The sequence below is a fragment of the Anabrus simplex genome, chromosome 1 (genome assembly GCF_040414725.1).
Source record: "Anabrus simplex isolate iqAnaSimp1 chromosome 1, ASM4041472v1, whole genome shotgun sequence".
Lineage (NCBI taxonomy): Eukaryota > Metazoa > Arthropoda > Insecta > Orthoptera > Tettigoniidae > Anabrus > Anabrus simplex.
The window spans coordinates 789,737,779-789,757,230 of NC_090265.1; the positions used below are offsets into that span (position 1 = coordinate 789,737,779).

General features: G+C 39.3%; 1 protein-coding gene across 2 annotated transcripts in view; it reads right to left on the bottom strand.

The window, feature by feature from the left end:
- wts (serine/threonine-protein kinase warts) overlaps positions 1 to 17,771 on the bottom strand; it is a 252,134-nt gene extending 234,363 nt beyond the window's left edge. The window contains exons 1-2 of one of the 2 annotated variants that reach the window (XM_067136256.2): positions 17,639 to 17,771; positions 16,703 to 17,087 (exon numbers count right to left, since the gene is read on the bottom strand). The gene's annotated coding sequence lies outside the window, so the exon portion shown is untranslated. Of the gene's footprint in view, positions 1 to 16,702; positions 17,088 to 17,253; positions 17,591 to 17,638 lie in introns of those variants that run through there. The other variant, XM_067136255.2, reaches the window with a different exon arrangement.
- Between the last annotated feature and the right edge of the window lie 1,681 nt (positions 17,772 to 19,452).

The following is a 19,452-nucleotide window of genomic DNA, read 5'->3' on the forward strand; positions in this document are numbered from 1 at the left end:
GATTACGTAGGCATTGCTTTTCTTTTAGTTGATACAAAATTTTCAGCCACCAGGCGTTATCAAATGCACCAGTTTATGTCCAAAGAGATTAATAAGCCTATTTTTCACCTTGAGAAGATATTCCAAATCCATTCAGTTGCATAGAGAACAGCATCTTCAGTAGATAAAGCCATACTGAAATTGGGATAATAGGCCGTGACGATGCATATGGTACATAATTCTGTCAATTATTAGCTTCTCCAGAATCTTTCGTAGAACTGACAGGAGGCAGATAGGTCTGAAAGACTTAGCTATAAACTTCGTTTTAAAGGTGCTTTCTTCAGGAATTAAGTTCACTACTGCAATTTTGCACAAGGTAGGAAAATGGTTCAAAGACAGGCACTTATTCAACAGTGTGACAAATAAGGATGAAAGACAGAAGTGGATATTTTTTATTATGTTGGCCGATATGCCATCCCAGCCTGGTGCTTTCTTATCAATTTGTTGTAGAATGATTTGCTCAACTTCTTGTGAGAACAATACAGTATGTCATCAGCTGTATTGAGGTGGAGGGGAGGGGGGGTGGTGTTTGGATGAGATTCTCATTTCTTTTTGTCCTTCTGTATCCTCTGTTTCATATGGAAAAAAACGTGTCTAGTACAGCATCTGTGGTATCGGAAAAGGTTTCAGTATATCCATGTTCAGTCTCTTTTGAGGTTAGAAATAAAATTCAGGAAACTCAATCGTCAAAGTTACCAGTGTTTCGCCCAGAGTGCGGCATGGGCTCATCAGTTCGAAACCGCACCTTTTCCAAAACACTGGCCGGCTAGCATGCCGGTAGCGACACCACTGCAAGCCATACATGTGATAAGCACAATGCAGTGCCGACGTAACTTTGACGATTGAGTTTCCTGAATTTTATTTCTAGCTATCTCAATCGGAAGCCATATTTTGGTCTTTTAAGGTTAGGTTATTGAATTCCTTTGGTTTCCTGGTAAGCTTCTGAACAAATTCCCAGGTTTAGCTTTTGTACAGATTGAATAGAATTCTTTCCAGCAATCCGACTTTCTTTTAAGGATAAGTTTTTGTATTCCTTTTTTACTGTTAGATAAATGTGGTGATATCTCTGATGTAGGGCTGGACAGCGGCTTTGTTTATGTCGCCTATCACAGGCTAGTACAAGTTTTCGCATAATTGTCAGTCCTTCATTCCACCAGAAGTGTTTAAATGGTTTTTGAGAAATTTTTGGTATATTTGCTTCTGCCAGTTTGTTTATGGCATCAGCTAATTATAATGTCCAATAACGGACAATTTATATTGGTATTTCTCTACTATGTCATCTAATTCTGTAGTAGTGTTGGAGGAAGCTATTTCTTCTGCTATCCTTAGCAGGTTTATTTTGGCAGCCTGTTGGAAGCGAGACCGTTTTGACATTTCTTGTATTCTAGGTCCTGGTTGAGTAATTATTAGCATTTATCGACGGTATTTCTGTAGTCAACTTTAAGGTCGTTATAATTAGAGAGGGGTCGGATAGTGTTGGTACTTCATTTACGTCCCAATCGTAGATGAGAGGGAGAAGTGTTGGACTGCATTCACTTACGCCTGTAAGTCAGTTTATCACTACTGTTAGTAATTGTTAAATTAGAGGAGCTGCAAAAGTCGTAAAGAAGTCTGCCTCGTACGTCCTCTACGGGATTGTTCCAAGCCCAATGTTTGGCGTTGAAGTCTCCGGTGATTAGGAGTGGTTTTCCTTTCAACTCATCACATGTCTGTTAACAATAAATAATAATAATAATAAAAATAATAATAATAATGTTATTTGTTTTATGTTCCACTAACTACTTTTAAGGTTTTCGGAGATGCCGAGGTGCCAGAATTTTGTCCTGCAGGAGTTCTTTCACGTGTCAGTAAATCTACCAACATGAGGCTGATGTATTTGAGCACCTTCAAATACCACCGGACTGAACCAGGATCAAACCTGCCAAGTTGGGGCCAGAAGGCCAGCACCTCAACCGTCTGAGCCATTCAACCCGGCTCACATGTCTGTTGAAGGCCGTGCAGATCCATGTCAATATCTTGTTTTGAGTCAAGGTAAAAGCTGCAGATGTACAGGTCCTGTTAGTTTTCATGGTATTGTGCAGTACTGTGAGAGTAATATGATATTTTTTGATTTTGTTACACCTACAGCTTGAATCGTTCCTCAGGTGTGTTTGTTTTTGGTGCGTGGATGTAGAAGTCTTGTCCAAAACCTAAAACTCTATTATTTCTAACATTTGGTTCTTGAACACACAAAATTGTTCTGTCCCTCTGCTCAAAATTTAAAATTAGTTCTTGGGTAGGCACAACTGATTTATGTAAATTTTGTTGATAGACTTAAGAGTTCAGCCATAATTAATTATTTTTAGATTTTATGATACTGAGTATTTTCTGGTACATGAGGCAATTGAATGATGTAACAGGATGCTCAGAATTTTATTCTTGTTAATGCCTAATTGTGTTTCTTTGGTTTTGTAATTTACAGTTAATGCACTTAAATTTTCTTTTCGGGCAGGCATGAAAGTTGTGACCGTCTGAGCAAAATGAACAACACTGTTTGTTATTACAATTTCCATAGCCCATGCAGTTGTAGGCATCACAGAAACACATTCACTAAAGTTGCATATCGTGTATCCTACGTAGAGCTTCTCACAGTTCTGTAGTGCCTGCCTTTATGCTTTCCAGGGACCTACCAATCTATCCCTAGAAGTATTATTATTACCGAGCCCAATAGCTGCAGTGACTTAAGTGTGGCCAGTATCAGGTATACGGGAGATAGAGGGTTCGAACCCCACTGTCAGCAGTCCTAAAGATGGTTTTCCATTTTTGCACTAGACAAATGCTGGGGCTGTACCTTAATTAAAGCCATGGCTGCTTCCTTGCCACTCATAGCCCTTTCCTGTCCCATCGTCGCCATAAGACCTATCTGTGTCAGTGCGACATATAAAACAACTCGTAAAAAAATATTATTATTTATATAGAAAAATTAAAACCGAGACTATGTTAATCTCTGAGATGCGGACATTTCCATTGTTCCTATTGTCTCCATCAGAGCTCACATCATGTGTGGCCTACTGCTACCACATTCCACAAAAATAATTAAATCGTGGAGTTTGAAAGTAACGTATCCATATTCCCTCATGTTCTTGTCACTAGCCAATCATCATCATAGGCATTTATTCATCAATGAATATATAATAAATAAATACCTTGTCATTTGGACGTATTAATTGTGTTGTCTCAGATGGCTGAACAGTCCAATTCTGGATGCACAGATTTTATTGCAGTGACAGCACACACTAGTTGTTGCAGCAGATGGTTGTGCAAGAACACCATAGCTCACATTCGCTCGTTCTGTCCTGCGCTTCCTCCTATCAGCTTCTAATCTTCTCCTATGTTGTTCTAGATGTTCAACTCCGTTGTATACAACGTTATGCCATTTGAGCCTATCCTCGGCTTTAGTTTCCCAGTTGATCATATCAATTGCCAAAACTGTTATAGGGGATCCTAGAGGCCTGTAAGTCCTTTCGCAGTTCTAACCTGCAGACTTACACCCCTAGATCCCCTTTACGTGTCCCCTTAGACCAACACTGTAACGTATCCAGATCCATGGTCTTGTCTGTAGCCAATGGTGTAATCAAATCAGACCAATAGTCTTGCCACTTGCTGCACCTAAGTTGGTAGCCTTGTGTAGCTTGTTATGACATTGTGCGACCCACACCATGTTGGATTCTTAACCCTTCTTTTGCACCCCCCGGTAGTCAAGTTTTACCTGTGGCAGCCATGGGCCACACAGAATACTGGAACACAGGAAACTGTCGCATTTCACAGAGTGACATAGCCTAGTCTCTGTCTTAATCTATACTAATATTATAAAGAGGAAAAATTTGTATATTTGTTTGTAACGGATAGACACAAAAACTACCGAACCGATTTTAAAAATTACTTCACCTATTGAAAGCTACATTGCCAGTGAATAACATGGGCTGCATTTTATTTTCAAAACAATTCCAGGAGGGGGGGGGGGGGTGCGACGGTGGGAGATATAAAAATAACAGGCTAATATAGGCAAAATATCAAATTTGGCGTAAAAGGACAAGACAAAGCTCATTTAAGCCCCTTGATGCAAAGAATAAAACTCAGGCCCTAAAACCAACTGTTATGGAGATACTGTCACCACACTACAACTGCTCTAGGAATCGGATAAAAGAAATGAACTGCCGTAACCATGGCAACGTCAGCTCCAGGATTCTAGAGCAGCGAGATTATGCATGTACGTTTGGGTATAGCTGCCAACCAAAACTGGTACACATATGACTTTCTATCTGGAAAAAAATATACGGTTGTGTAAGACACTCATAGGACTCCTTTGGGCGGGGATGGAAAGGGGGTGAAGTATAAAAATAATATATATACCTAAATGTCATTGTATGTATGTATGTATGTATGTATGTATGTATGTATGTATGTATTTATTACATCTCCTCCTAACCCACTGGAGCGATTTCAACCAAATTTGGTACACTTATGACTTAGTATCAGGAGACAAACCACTTGGGGGTAAGGCACTCCTAGCACCCTTACAGGCAGGGGGCGAGAGAGGTAAGGTATAAAAATAATGTAGAATAGTATCGAATTCATAGTTTTCATGGTCGCTGAAATGAATAGTGACACTCAGAATTTTTTAAAGTTATGTTCAGCCCCCTTTGGGGTGAGTGTGAGGGGGAGTGAGATATAAAAATAATCGAAAATAGTATTGAATGTACAATTTTGGGGTCACTGAGATGAATGGTGACAATCCAGATTTTTTATCTCTTAGGGGTGGGGGCTGAGAGGGGGACAGTCTCATTGACAGCTGAAATCCTGTACATCGTATCTATATTGCGATGGCTAAATACACATAGTTATCACTTATTAATTTCTGACAGGATCAAATACTTCCCAGTTGATTCGAGCTTCCATAAGGAAGAAGTTTTACTCAAAAATTTAATAATCTAAAACTTGAAATCAAACACATCTAAATAATTCTAAAACTACATAATAGATCGTAGCATATCAATCTGCAAGTCAGAAAGGAATTCTATAAACATTCACTTCACACATAATTAAATGGTAATACAAATCTTAAAGGTAAACATTCAGAAAATATCTGAACAACGCCGGTACTACAGCTAGTTATTCTATATAAGTAAGAACACTTCTAGGAGTGAGTTGGTGGGTCCCTGGCAAGCATAAAGGAAGGACCTTTCCTCTCTGCTATTGTTTCATATCATTTTTGCAGGATTTTCTTCTTTTTAAACATACACACACCCTCGCTAGTAGTGAGCTACCTTAAACCTGAAAATATACTGCACTGTTAAGATTAAATAAATGGAGGATCTCCATTGCCTCAACAATTCGATGACTGGATCACTTGTGAACAGCCTGTCACCACAGTTTCTCTTCTCCACTTGGAACATGTGAGGAAGTATTCATATGCATACTTGACGTTAAGTCATCTGACTAATGTAAATTCACTGTTAAAATATAGTTACTGAACTGTGCAAGTTATAGGCCAGTTTCCAGATTTTAGCTACAGTAATTTACTTCACTAGCCTAGAAATTACAAGATTTCTTGCCTTGAAAATGGCCTCCAAAGAAGATGGCAAATTAGCATCAGTCTACTGGAGCTTTACATCTAGCAAAGAATCCTACAAATCTACAGTAATATCAATTTTTAAATTATTCATGGACTATATCCTTTTCTAGTTTGTTATTCTCCTCCATTTATATCATAACACAGCATTTGGTACAGGTTCAATAAGGAGTGCCTCCCGCTACTCACAAAATGTTCCATCTGAAGCAAATTCTAACTTATTACCACAATACCGTATGTCAGAGCAAGATTTGCATGACAAGCAAATGGGATCTGGGGGCATAAGCTGCCACCAAATGGCATAAAGGCCTCTAGTATCAACTGGGTGTACCCCTGGGAACACAACCCTTAGGCCTCTGGCCCAATTAAAGTAATTTTGTTCCCAACACTTTGAGGGGCCACTATTTTCTTGACAGAGACTGACCTGGACACTTCTAAAAACTGACAGTATATTCACGTCACAGATTCAGCACTTGCCAACGCAGTAACAATTTCAAAATTCACAGTTTCTTTCAATCCAATAAATGTGGCAGCCCTACAGCCAGACATGGGGGCCTCTGTTTTGTGTCAGCAAATGGCTCACATTGTTTACATTGTTCAGGAATTTTTCTTGTGATATAGTTGGCAATGAAATCTAGTTCTGTTTCTTTCTGGGAGCGATGTTATGTTCCATGCAAATCCACCAATGGGACTGGTAGTAAATGCAGAAAATATGGAGGATGACATGTGATATTAGGTTATAAAAGTTATACTACAAAGGTTATACTTCTTTGGGCGGGTTAATGAGTTCCTGGCATTCATAATGAGCACATCTCTCCTTTACAAGTAAATAATACGAGATAGGATTTCTATTATTTTTCTTTCGCTATAATGTAATTCTTGTTGAGATCCCCTTCTTCCACCACTTCCCATTCAGTGGCAAAATGGATGTTAAAGCCCAAGTTATCCTCAGCTTATCCCTACGACAAGAGGATGATAGCATGTAATACATTAGCCTACTTGGGGAGATAAAGTATATGAATTTTCCTTTAAAATACTTGTAGAAGGGAGGTGTGTTCAATGCGAACACTGGAATTCCACCATCCCAGCCCCAGAGGAAACTTGCTTTCATAACCAACCACAGAGCAATCCTGCGCCATTATCCACGACCCTCTGCTGAACACTCACTACCATTGGACGCATTTTATAAAGCACACAATCACTCTAGAGGCTGTCTGCTATAGGCCAGTTTCCAGACGTGTTAGACGAATTTTTTTTTTTTAATATTTTTTTAAACCAGGACAAGTAAAAAAACCAATAAAGAAAATTGGTAAACAAAATCGAGCCCCTTCATTTGGTAGCAAGTAAGGACACTCCTATCGACAGTCTCTCCTAACTAACAAGAAAGAAGCATCACTCTGTGTCGAACCTCCCTCTCCCGTCATAAGATTGTACCATAATATTCAGTACTACAGAATCTAACCTGTCAGGGACTGATTATGCTACAGCTGTGGTACCCTTCCCACCAAAGACAGGTTATAGATCCAACATGGCGCGGCTCGGACGACGTAACAATGCACTCAACAGGTTTGTCAACATCGATGCATTATACACAGCTACAGAATTACCTTTTCTTACCGTGCAGACTAAGCTCCATAAACACAGAAGAGAGCTTCCTGTGTCAAGAGATGGCCTGGACACTCCTACTAAGTGATAAACACGTCCGCCCCCGCAGTGTAAGGGGCAACGCGTCCGCCTGTCACCCGGCGGCCCCAGGTTCGATTCCCGGTCGGGTCAGGAATTTTTAACTGTAAACGATTAATATACCTGGCCTGGGGACTGGGTGTTTGTGCCGTCCTTAACGTTCCTTTCCTCAGATTCAACACTCTATACTTCCGCAATTCCACTTACACGCAGGTTTCTATCATATAGTGAAAGTAATGGCAAAAGATCTCCAGAGGTCAACACCACGAACAAATATCATTAAAAAAAGAAAAGAAAAAAGTGATAAACATGAAAGATAGGTTACAGATCGACTCACATCCAAGATAGACCTTACGCAACAAGCACACGCCCCAACAGTTTCAAACTTTGCACTTCTCTTCATTTCAACAAATTTAGCGGCTGTGTGGCCACACATGATGCGAGCTCTATTGCAGACAGTAAGAATACTTCCTTCATCACAGCCAGCCAATAGCATAAAAAAGAAAATAGTTGCATTTTCACATTTTACACCATCTCGCTTCTAATTCTTCAACGGTCCATATGTCCAGCTCCATGGCTAAATGGTTAGCGTGCTGGCCTTTAGTCACAGGGGTCCCGGGTTTGATTCCCGACAGGGTCAGGAATTTTAACTATAATTGGTTAATTTCGCTGGCATGGGAGCTGGGCGTAAGTGTTTTCATCATAATTTCATCCTCATCACGAAGTGCAGGTCGCCTAAAAAAAATCTCCATCTGGCGAGCCGAACTTGTCCTTGGACACTCCCGGCACTAAAAGCCATATGCCATTTCATTTCAACAGTCTATATGCAAAGCTGGTCTGGGGGCATAAGTAGGGTTGCCATAAGGTTCAGAATGAAATTCAGAACACCAGCATCGACTAGTTCCAACCATAGGCACCGACTTCACAGAAGCACTTGCCCCCATACATACAGTGGTACGGGACGCAATATTTGATATATTCATCCTTGTCCCCGTGCTCAAGACCAAAAGTTGGCGCCTATGGTTCCAACAAGTGTATTTAGGTAATTCTCTGTGAACTGTCCCATCCATTACCAAAAGACACACTTCTTTTATGATGTTAATGTTAAAAATCAAATAGAGCAATAATAAGAAATCATACATTAATTAAAATGCCTACTTTACAGGCCACTCCAAAATTATATAATATTCAATGTTATTTGCATAGATTTTTAAGTAGCAGATGAGACATTCCCTTTCAAAGTGTTAAATAATTTGCTCTGATTTTTAAAATGCAGGACGTCGGGACGCATACTCGAATTCAGGACAATCCCGCTTTTTTAGGACGTATGGCAACCCTACGCATAAGCTCCAGGTTATATCTGCAAAGCAGTCCACATGCCTCTAACATCTCATTACAACACGATTGGTCTGGATTGTTTAGGTCCAGCCAGTTACAAAACCATTTGTCTGGATTGGTTAGGTCCAGCTAGTGCCAGCTAGTGACAAGACCACTAGGCTGGAGGCAAGCAAAGTTAGAGGCACAAAGTGACCCACGGGCCTCTCGTATCGCATGACAAAGAGCAACACAACATAAAAATTATACAGAGTGGCGGAACATAATCACATCGCGGATAGAGCACTCGCAACCCGTACACACCATGGCAATTCCCATTTTTTTTTTTTTTTTTTGCTAGGGGCTTTACGTTGCACCAACACAGATAGGTCTTATGGCGACAATGGGATAGGAAAGGCCTAGGAGTTGGAAGCGGCCGTAGGCTTAATTAAGGTACAGCCCCAGCATTTGCCTGGTGTGAAAATGGGAAACCACGGAAAACCATCTTCAGGGCTGCCGATAGTGGGATTCGAACCTACTATCTCCCGGATGCAAGTTCACAGCCGCGCGCCTCTACGCGCATGGCCAACTCGCCCGGTAATTCCCAAATTAGTAGCTCTCTTACTTTTACTGAATGTAGCAGGCCTGAGCTTGAACATGATGCGAGCTATATCGGACCCTATACAAAACTTGGTAGAATACAAATACACAGAAAATGATCGCATTAATTCTCCTTTATAAGTAAGAGTACTTCTATACGCGGGTCGATAGGTCCTGTTAAGCATAAAGCAAGGATTTCTCCTCTCTACTATTTCTAAAGTATCGCTGCACATCATTTACATATATTTTTTCTCTTTCCTAATATGTCCACTGGGTATGGAAGCGCACCATAAATAAGAATGCCTCCTGGGAAGGGCTGGTGGGCCCATAGCAAGCGTAAAGGAAGGATCTATCTGATATTGTAAAACAACATTTTTCTATGATTTCAAAAATGTGGAATGAGCAACAAAGTGCCATCCTTAATTTTGGTTAGTCACACTCTACAAACTAGACCTGTCACAATTCAGAAATCATAATGTCTATATCAGGACACAACAAATCCCGGGCACCAGGTCGCCATGGCGCCTAAAATTCTTTCTTTGGTACCTTATTTTTCAAGGTGAGTATAATCTCCCCCTTTAAATGTTTAATTCCCAGTTTGATGTCGCTGAATAATAATCAAGACCACATTATATAAGTAACAGAAGAAAAATTAATGTTAAGTACGAACATTTGGGTCAAGGAAACCTCTCGTAAAGAAAATGTTACCAACAGAGAAACAGGCTAACTCTAATATTCATCTCATCTAAATGACACAAATATTACCCCGTGATGCTCCATACCTATTAAAATAGTCTTGTTTGCTATTAAAATTATTTCAACAGAGCTGTTATTGTAGATAATGTTTACATTTTAAGTTTTGCTATTAATCCTTTAACATGACAGAATAATAATAATAATAATAATAATAATAATAATAATAATAATAATAATAATAATAATAATAATAATAATGTTTAATGCTGCGAATGGCCAAAAGTAATTACAGGCAGTGTTCTCCCCAGAAATTTTTGTCAGCCGGATGGCGGAGATGAGTAGCCAGGCGGGAAATACTACGTAAAAAATGAATATGATAAAATTTTAATATATTCCCCTCAGGGCATTAGCAGTAATACTTGTATCAGACAGGTAAACATTAACTGTAAAATTGAACTATTTTAGTGTTATTATTCCGAACAAGATGTAACCGAGTATTTTGAATTTCTAGTGTTCTGCTGCTTGTTCATAATCACATAGCACCAGGGCTTACCACTATTGCTGTGGAATGCTCTACGACACAGCTCGCGGACGATATGTGATAGTCAAGCTAAATATTTAAACTCTGATATAACTGATGCAATTATGCTGACAATAATGATTTATCATTTAAATTATGTTTTACAGTATTTAGGCCTACATTTTAAGTTGGAGCACCCAACGACTCAAATATATGTTAATATTATATAACTAACACATATCTAGGGTTGTGTTAGCCGGACAGTCTATAAAAAAGGTCCACGGGAGAACAATGCAAGGTATAAATGAATTATTCCTTACTTATTCAGTCGAGGACTTCTTCTCCAACAATGAGAGATTTGATATCTATCAAATCGTTTGCCACACCACAAGCACACACATTACAGATCTGGTACATGATACATCTTACGTTGGCAGCATTTATGATGAAACCCGTGAATAGCAAAGCAAGTCACCGAATGTCTCAATTCGTAACCGTTATCTGTCCACTCCGTCGTTGTCGTCGCATCAGTAGAGTAGAATTCTTCCCCATATTTCTTCTTTCTTCCTCTTCAGTTTGTCCAAGAGGTCTCCAGAGCTCGTAGTGTAAGGCAGATGCATCTGAACCCAAAAATCTTCAATAAAGAAGTTTTCCCTTGTCATTTCATATACTAAACGAGATGGGGTGAATTTTGATACTAAGAAATCCTTTTAGGTAAATCGCTTTTACCTTCTCCAACTCTTCTTGTTTGCTAAGATAGTCCCAAATCCATTCCATAGGTAACCACAGGTGTTATTTTAACCCTAAACAAAATCCTTAGGCAAAAGTTCAGAACAAGTTACATTTTCCAGCACACGCATCTAGGCGCGACTGCACTATCATCTGTTTCTCTCTCGCTCGCGTCTCGCGAAGGGCTTGATCGTGCAGTGGACAGAGCCAACTGTTCCTAGTGCAGGTGCACTACTTTTGATTTTATGAATCTCGTGATAAAGCTATTGTCTCGTGACAAAGCCACTGGTCTGGATCAAACAAAGGGGGTGTGGGGTCGTAAGCCCCCAGATTAGAAGCTGCGAAGCGGCCCTAGGCCTCTAGTATCCCGCGTGACACCTCTAGTGGTCTGGATTGGTTAGGTTAGGTTAGTGACAAAGCCATTGGTCTGGATCAAGCAAAGGGGGGTCTGGGGCGTAAGCCCCCAGGATATAGGCTCTAGTATCCTGCGTGACACCACCATTGGTCTGTGTTGGTTAGGTTAGTGACAAAGCCATTGGTCTGGATTGGTCAGACCATTGGTCTGGATCAAGTAAAGGGGGTCTGGAGGTTAAAAGCCGGGAAGCGACCCTGGGCCTCTAATATCCAGTGCGACACCTCCATTGGTCTGGTTTGGTTAGGTCAGTGACAAAGAAATTGGTCTGGATTGGTTAGACCATTGGTCCAGATCAAGCAAAGGGGGTCTGGTTAGGTTAGGTTAGGTTAGGTTAGTGACAAAGCCATTGGTCTGGATTGGTTAGATCATTGGTCTGGATCAAACAAAGGGGGTCTGGGAGCGTAAGCCCCAAGGTTAGAAGGTTGTCAAAAGATTTGTAAATTCAAAAGTAGTGCCGCCGCACTAGGACAAGTTCTTTATATGAACAGTTGGCGCCTCTGTCCACCGCACGATCAAGCCCTTCGCGAGACGCGAGCGAGAGAGAAACAAATGACAGTGCAGTTGCGCCTAGATGCGTGCGCTGGAAAATGTGACTTTGCTCGGACATTGTTTGAGGAGGGACTGTTTACTGAAAGAAGGAATAGAAGGAATGGTGAAAGGCAAACGAGGAAGAGGAAGGAAAAAATATCAAATGTTGGACAATATCCAAGGAAATAAATATACGGACATGAAAAACTTGGTGCAGGACAGGCAACAGTGGAAGAGGTTCATCCCATGACAAGACCTGCCATAAGGCAGAATACCTAGATAGATAGATGGATAGATATTTTGTTTAGGGTTAAAATAACATCAATGGTTACCTATGGAATGGATTTGGAACTATCTTAGCAAACAGGACTTAAAAAGAATTGGAGAAGGTAAAAGCAATTTACCTAAAAAGATTTCTTAGTGTATCAAAATTCACCCCAATCTCATTTAGTATATGAAATGACAAGATAAAACTTCTTTATTGAAGATCTTCGGATTCAGATGCATCTGCCTTACACTACGAGCTCTGGAGACCTCTTGGATGAACTGAAGAGGAAGAAAGAAGAAATATGGGAGGAATTCTACTCTACTGATGCGATGATTGTGGTGTCAATAGAAATCTGGTTTTATTGCTTGACGCTGCTGATTGCCAATATTCCAGCTCTGATGTGTTCCATGAACACTCTGGTCAGCCTGGTTATTCCTAAATATGGTTACGTGAACGAATCGTACGCAGGAAATTTCACTGTAATTTTTGTGACAAACAGAAGATAATACCTAACTGCTCTTACTCAAAGTGTAAAATCTGCAGTAAATTAAGAAATACCGTCGTTACTAGAGAAATACCTATACGTACTTACGGGCTGTAGACAGGACTCCCTTATGTTGCATTCCACTGCTCGTGCTGCCTTTTGTTTCTTTCTTGAGGTCCAGTACTAACACCGACAAATGGGAGTGCTGTGTCTGTGAATTCTCATTATCTTTGACCACATGACTATCGCAGCTAGTTCAAACAGTAAAATAGCATGATCCTTGGACCAATAAATATATCACTATTTTGCTGAAAGGAAAACAGCATGATCCCTGGACCAATAAATATATCACTGAATGAATGAGTTAGGGCACAAAACAAATGAGCAACATGAAGAAAACGACACCTAATTAATTCAAACAACTTCAGTGAGCAGACATAACACAGGAAAAGTGTTAGGAAAACAAAACACATACGGAAGTGATGCAAAGTAGCAGAAAAAATAGTTGTACGGTAGTAAAGTGTGTATCCATATTATTCTCTACAAGTAAAATATTTTGTACTATTTCTTAATTTACTGCATATTTTACACTTTATGTGAGGAAAAGCAATAATTATCTCCCATTTAAGACAAAAATTACAGTGAAATTTCGAGGATACGATTCGTTCACGTAACCCCTAAATATTTACACTTATTCATCATCATCATCATTTCCCTTTATCCAGCTGTAGCCGGGTAGGGGCAAATATGGTTCCTCTCCATTTTCTTTGGTCTTTCCACCACTCCTCCTCCAACACTGTGTCCCAGTCCAGGTTTCTTTCTATAATGCTGCGTTGGATGGTATCCTTCCATCTCAATCGTGGTCGTCCACGGCCTCTCCTTCCTTGGATTTGCATTTCCATCACCTTTTTTGGCATTCTTTCGTCGCTCATTCGCTTTATGTGCCCAAACCATCTTAGTCGGCTCTTCTCTATTCTATCGTTCATTTTTTCCACTCCAATTTCTTCCCGGATTTTCTCATTCCTTATTTTGTCTCTTCTACTCTTCTGTATCATACTCCTCAAGAATTTCATTTCGGCTGCCTGTATTCGACTCTCATCCTTCTTTGTCATTGTCCAAGTTTCTGCTCCGTAAGTTGTTATGGGTACGTAATACATCTTGTACATAGTATCCTTTGCTTCCATTGGCACATCTTTGACCCATAACATATTTCTTACACTATGATAGAAACAACTTCCAGCTTGAATCCTTTTACTAATCTCAGCATCCAGTCGAGCATTCTCCATTAATTCACTCCCCAGGTATTTAAACGTTTCCACTACTTCCAGCGGCTTGTCTGCAAGTCTAATCTGACCTTTCCCTTCTTTCTCCCCTCTAGTCATAACAAGAGTTTTACTCTTTTCTACACTTATTTTCAATCCACATTCTTCAATCTTCCCATTCACCACATTCAATTGTTCTTGAACCTTCCTGTCGTCTTCTCCCCAAATCACAATATCATCTGCAAATAACATCATGTTCATTTCTCTTCCTCCATATGCTGCTTTTGCTGTTCTCATGATGTCATTCATTACTATTGTAAACAGGATTGGTGATAGAACACTTCCCTGTCTCAGCCCACTAGTTATTTTGAACCAACTTGTCCTGCCAACTTGTGTTTGCACGCAATTACAACATTCCTTATACAATGCCATGATCATTTTTATTAATCCCTGTCCAATTCCTCTTTGCACCAGACTGTCCCAAACTTTCGTCCCAGGGACACTGTCATATGCCTTTTCAATATCAATGAATGTCATCACCATATCATTCCCGTACTCCCAATGCTTTTCCATTAGTTGTCTCATAATGAAAATGGGTTCTATTGTTGACCTTCCACTTCTGAAACCAAACTGATTTTCCTGTATCTGTTTCTCAAACCTCAACCTTATTCTACTTTCCAGTATCCTTTCCATTATCTTAGCAACATGGGATATTGGCCATGTTAATTTTGGCGTCCTCACATGTCAAAGTTTCTTTGCCTGAGTTTTTGCCTCCCCTTCTGAATATCATACCTACAGTCTACATAACAAAATAATACATACAAAGGAAGTGTGCAATTTGGTGTTGAAGACGACAATATTCACTTTGCTATTTACATTTTACAATTTGCAAATTTTTTAGAACAGTATCAAAATATGAGTAGGCCTATGCAACAATTGGCTAGTTTCATAAATATGTATACATAGTGGCATGACTTATTTAATTCAGTGTCCTGCTGTCTTTACATTTTGTGGTAATCTGTTGTAGTGTATAAAACTATAAAATCACAATACCTATTGCTATTACTGCTATGTTTTATTTTTCAGAAACATATTAACGATGCAAGTACTAGAAAAATTACCTGGCTGCTAGGTTTAAAAACATTTGTCATGGCCTGGTCTATACTAATGGGAAAATTTATGTAAACAACATGACAAGGTGTGAATAAAGGCCAAAACTGACAATAATTTACTAGCACCCATGAACGCTACATAAATTCAAAATGAAGTTTACATAGTAAAGTTGTAAGAATAGCAATCAACAGAAAACAGCACTAACCTACAGTACTGAATTTCACAGAAAGTAGCACATGAACATACAACGAAATACTGCCAGTCATTCATTCAATCAATGATTAATCAATCAATCAATCAATCAATCAATCAATCAATCAATCAATCAATCAATCAACACTTATCTGCATGGCAGTTGGCCAGTTGGCAAATTCCCCGTCATTTGTTTACTTAGTACTTTATTTTAATTCCAAAGAAGGTGGAAATTTATAAATATCTCCACTGATTAAATTATTCCTCTAAATGAATATTTGCTCCAATTTGTCCTCCTAAATTCCAACTTTATCATCATATTGTGATCTTTCCTACAATTCAAAACACTACTCAACCTTATTAATCTACTAATGTCATTTCACACCATCTCTCCACTGACAGCTCGGAACATTCCGCTTATTACATGTTGTTTGAAACTTTTTACATTCCGCTTAGTCAAACAGCTTATCCCCTTAATCCCAAGTCTTTCCACAACGGAGTTAGCAACATTTTCATAACCTGTAAAACTACTCTTTTATCGTAAAACACCCATAACAAATCGTGCTACTTTTCTTTGGATATTTTCCAATTCTCGAAGCAAGTAAGCCTGGAACCACTGGAAATTTTTAATTATCATCGAACCCATGTAAAGTTAACTTTTATTGAGTGCTTAAACTAACTTTTTTTTACAAGCTGCTTTACGTGGCACCAACACATATAGGTCTTATTGCGACGATTGGACAGGAAGGAGCTAAGAGTGGAAAGGAAGCAGCCGTGGCCTTAATTAAGGTACAGCCCCAGCATTTACTTGGTGTGAAAATGGGAAACTATGGAAAACCATCTTTAGGGCTGCCAATAGTGGGGTTCGAACCCACTATCTCCCGAATACTGAATACTGGCCACACTTAGGTGTGAAAATGGGAAACCACGGAAAACCATCTTCAGGGCTGCCGATGGTGGGGTTCAAACCCACTATCTCCCGAATACTGGATACTGGCCACACTTAAGCGACTGCAGCTATCGAGCTCGGTCTTTAACTGACAGCACTGACCATAAAATAACGACGGAAGCAGATCGACAAATCCTATCACTGCTAAGAAATGTGTGCATGATAGTCTGTGTCTCTTGATGTAGAGTACTTCACGGATGACCAAACATCAATATAACTTACGGTGCCTTACAATTTAGCAAAACTATATCTCACAGACAAAAACAAAAACTAACAAATTTTATATGTCATGTACGTACCTTTTCAACCAACTTCAATAGGAAGAGAATATTCCATTCCAGTAAAAGTTATCCTAGTATCATTAACAGTCATGTTCCTCCATCTCTAAAACACAACATTTCTTGACATCTGTACCGAGATACTGCAAAGTGTCATGTCCACTTATTACGTATTGTATTTGTAGAACTAATCAACTGCATTTTCATCACTTACACACACAACTAAAAATGAACTCATAACACTTATCACTCTTAAAATGGCACTATTCCATGTAGATTCTTCTTTTTTCACTACAGTTGGCAAACAGACTTCACAATCTCTTCCAGTGATATGCAAGAAGCACAGCAACTATATGAACTTCAAATTGCCTACTGGATATGAAGGTGAAGAAACGTAGACCTACACCTGGAAACCAAATACAGTTAATGTGAGAAAAGAGCTACTGACAGAAAAATCAAATCATAACAAGGGGTATACAGACCTAATTAGCAATTTCTAAAAAAAAAAACACTATCTCAAAAGCAACATATCAATACAATACAGCTAAATATAATATACAGGCACTACACACCTTTATGCAAAATAATATGCTTTCGTTTATACTACCAAACCAACGATTCAACTGCAATCTAATATAAATTCACCGAGAAAAGATGCCAGTTCTGATTCAAGCAATGACTACATCAAACTAGTTATTCTTTTAACTGCGCTACGCTCATACTAACTTGTGAAGTACTGTCACACAATCTATATACATGCTAGAAAAATAACAACAATTATCATACTGGCAATTATCATGACACACAACAGATCGTAATAAAACAAAGAAAGATATAACCGTAGGTTGGTAAGGCATTGACCGCCATCTTGAAGTGCCACATTCCGAAGTAACAAGATGACAAGACTTTCGAGTCAAATTGCTGTGTATCTTGAAACGATGTATTAATTAAATTTACCTTCAAAGGGCATGGGGTATAGCTAGTAATAACAGTGTCCCTAAACTGACACATAAAATAAGGCATTATTTCCTGAACAAAGCAAGCAAATCAAGTTTATGACGCTAACTTCATACTATTATAAAAACAGAGGCCTCAAGTAAGGAATGCGCTTCACAGGAGAATCTGGAAGGGATCTTATAAAATTATAACTGTGAGGTTTAGCAGTTCTATGGTAAAACAATAAGCCGATGTATCATGTAATAAGCTGTTTCAGTAAAAAGTTCATTTAAATAAAGTATAGGGCAATTAAACCCAAATGTAAGTCCAGGACTCAATGTCAGGGAGTGGCCACAGCATATTTTGTCTCAGGCCTTGACCAGCCAAGGTTATTCGCTGAAATATCTGTCAGACAAACCATTCTGAAACGCTACAGAGATGCTAATAGATGGCAGTCTACCCGAACAAATTAATGGTTTGTTTAAAGGACCAAACAAAGACATACAGGGACAATTTCAAGAGGTTCATACATTTCTTCCAATGACAAAAACAAAACAACTTGCTATACAACAGACAAATAGGAGAGCAATACTGCAGCCAACACTTATGCAACAGAGCTACAGTAAAACTTGTTTGCTTCCATAATAAGCATCATAAATGGCCGGGTTGATCTAAATATGCTCAGTGTTGCGTTATTCCCCAACATGAACTACCAAAATGTCAACACTTAATCTCAAACAAAACCTGCTAATTCCGAACCGGTACCGTACATAGTTCTTAACCACATTATCCTTTTTTTTTTTTTTTTTTTTTTAATGGAGAGGAGAGAGTATGTTATTTCAAGTTCCGACTCAGGTTCATCAGCATCACCATCGTGAGGAACTTTATCTGACCATTAAGATCGACAACTGCCACAACCAAGCTTTTCCATCATCTCCGTACCCAGTATCAGATGGCGCCTCTCAGTACAGCTTCTCCTAGTCTTTACAATATTTCGAAATCTTAAGCTCGGTCTTCTAGACTATTGTATATCATACACAAGTACCTACGACATTAATTACGGAGAAATCTCGTCTCCATGCACATCTAAATTTCTATGCTAATAATTTCGCATGACTATTGCTAGACCGTGCAGCCTTTGTAAAACAGATACACCGATGAGGGTGGGTAGCGTCCACCGTATATGGGGACTTGCGTGTAACTGTAGTGAACGAGAGCACGGTATTATGTGTGGTTCTGATATGTGAGTTGTAGGAATGTTGCAGAAACCATAAATATCCAGTCCTCAAGCCAAGGAAATTAACCATTTAGCTTTCAAATCTCTTGACCAGCCCGGGAATGAAACCGGGGCGTCCGAGGATCGAAAACTAACACGCTGATCACTTAGCCAAGGAATCAGACTAGTCTGTCAATTCTAATGTAAGATCATCATCAGCGTCTAAATGCAATGCTTTGTCTATGCAATCATTCTTTCCTGTCCTCAGCTCCTTTCATTTCGTAATAAGAATCATAATGGAGACCAGGAGACTCTGTGCTAAGTCTCGGTCGTCCTCGGCTTTTCTTCCCGTGATTTTTCCTTCCAGCAGATTGATAAGAAAGGTGTTGTGTCCCAAGATGTGGCCAGTGAATTTATCTCTTCTTGTTTGTATCGTTAAAATCAGTTCTCCCTTCCCTTGAATTTCTTGTAGAACCCTTTTGTTTGTTTACTCTTCAATCCATTTAAATGAAGTTAAATTTATAAACAGGCTATACGGGTCCTTGTTGTGTTAATTTTCAAATTACCTAATAACTGAACGTGGAGAAAGTGGCTGAATGGGTGGCTAAATTTCTATAAA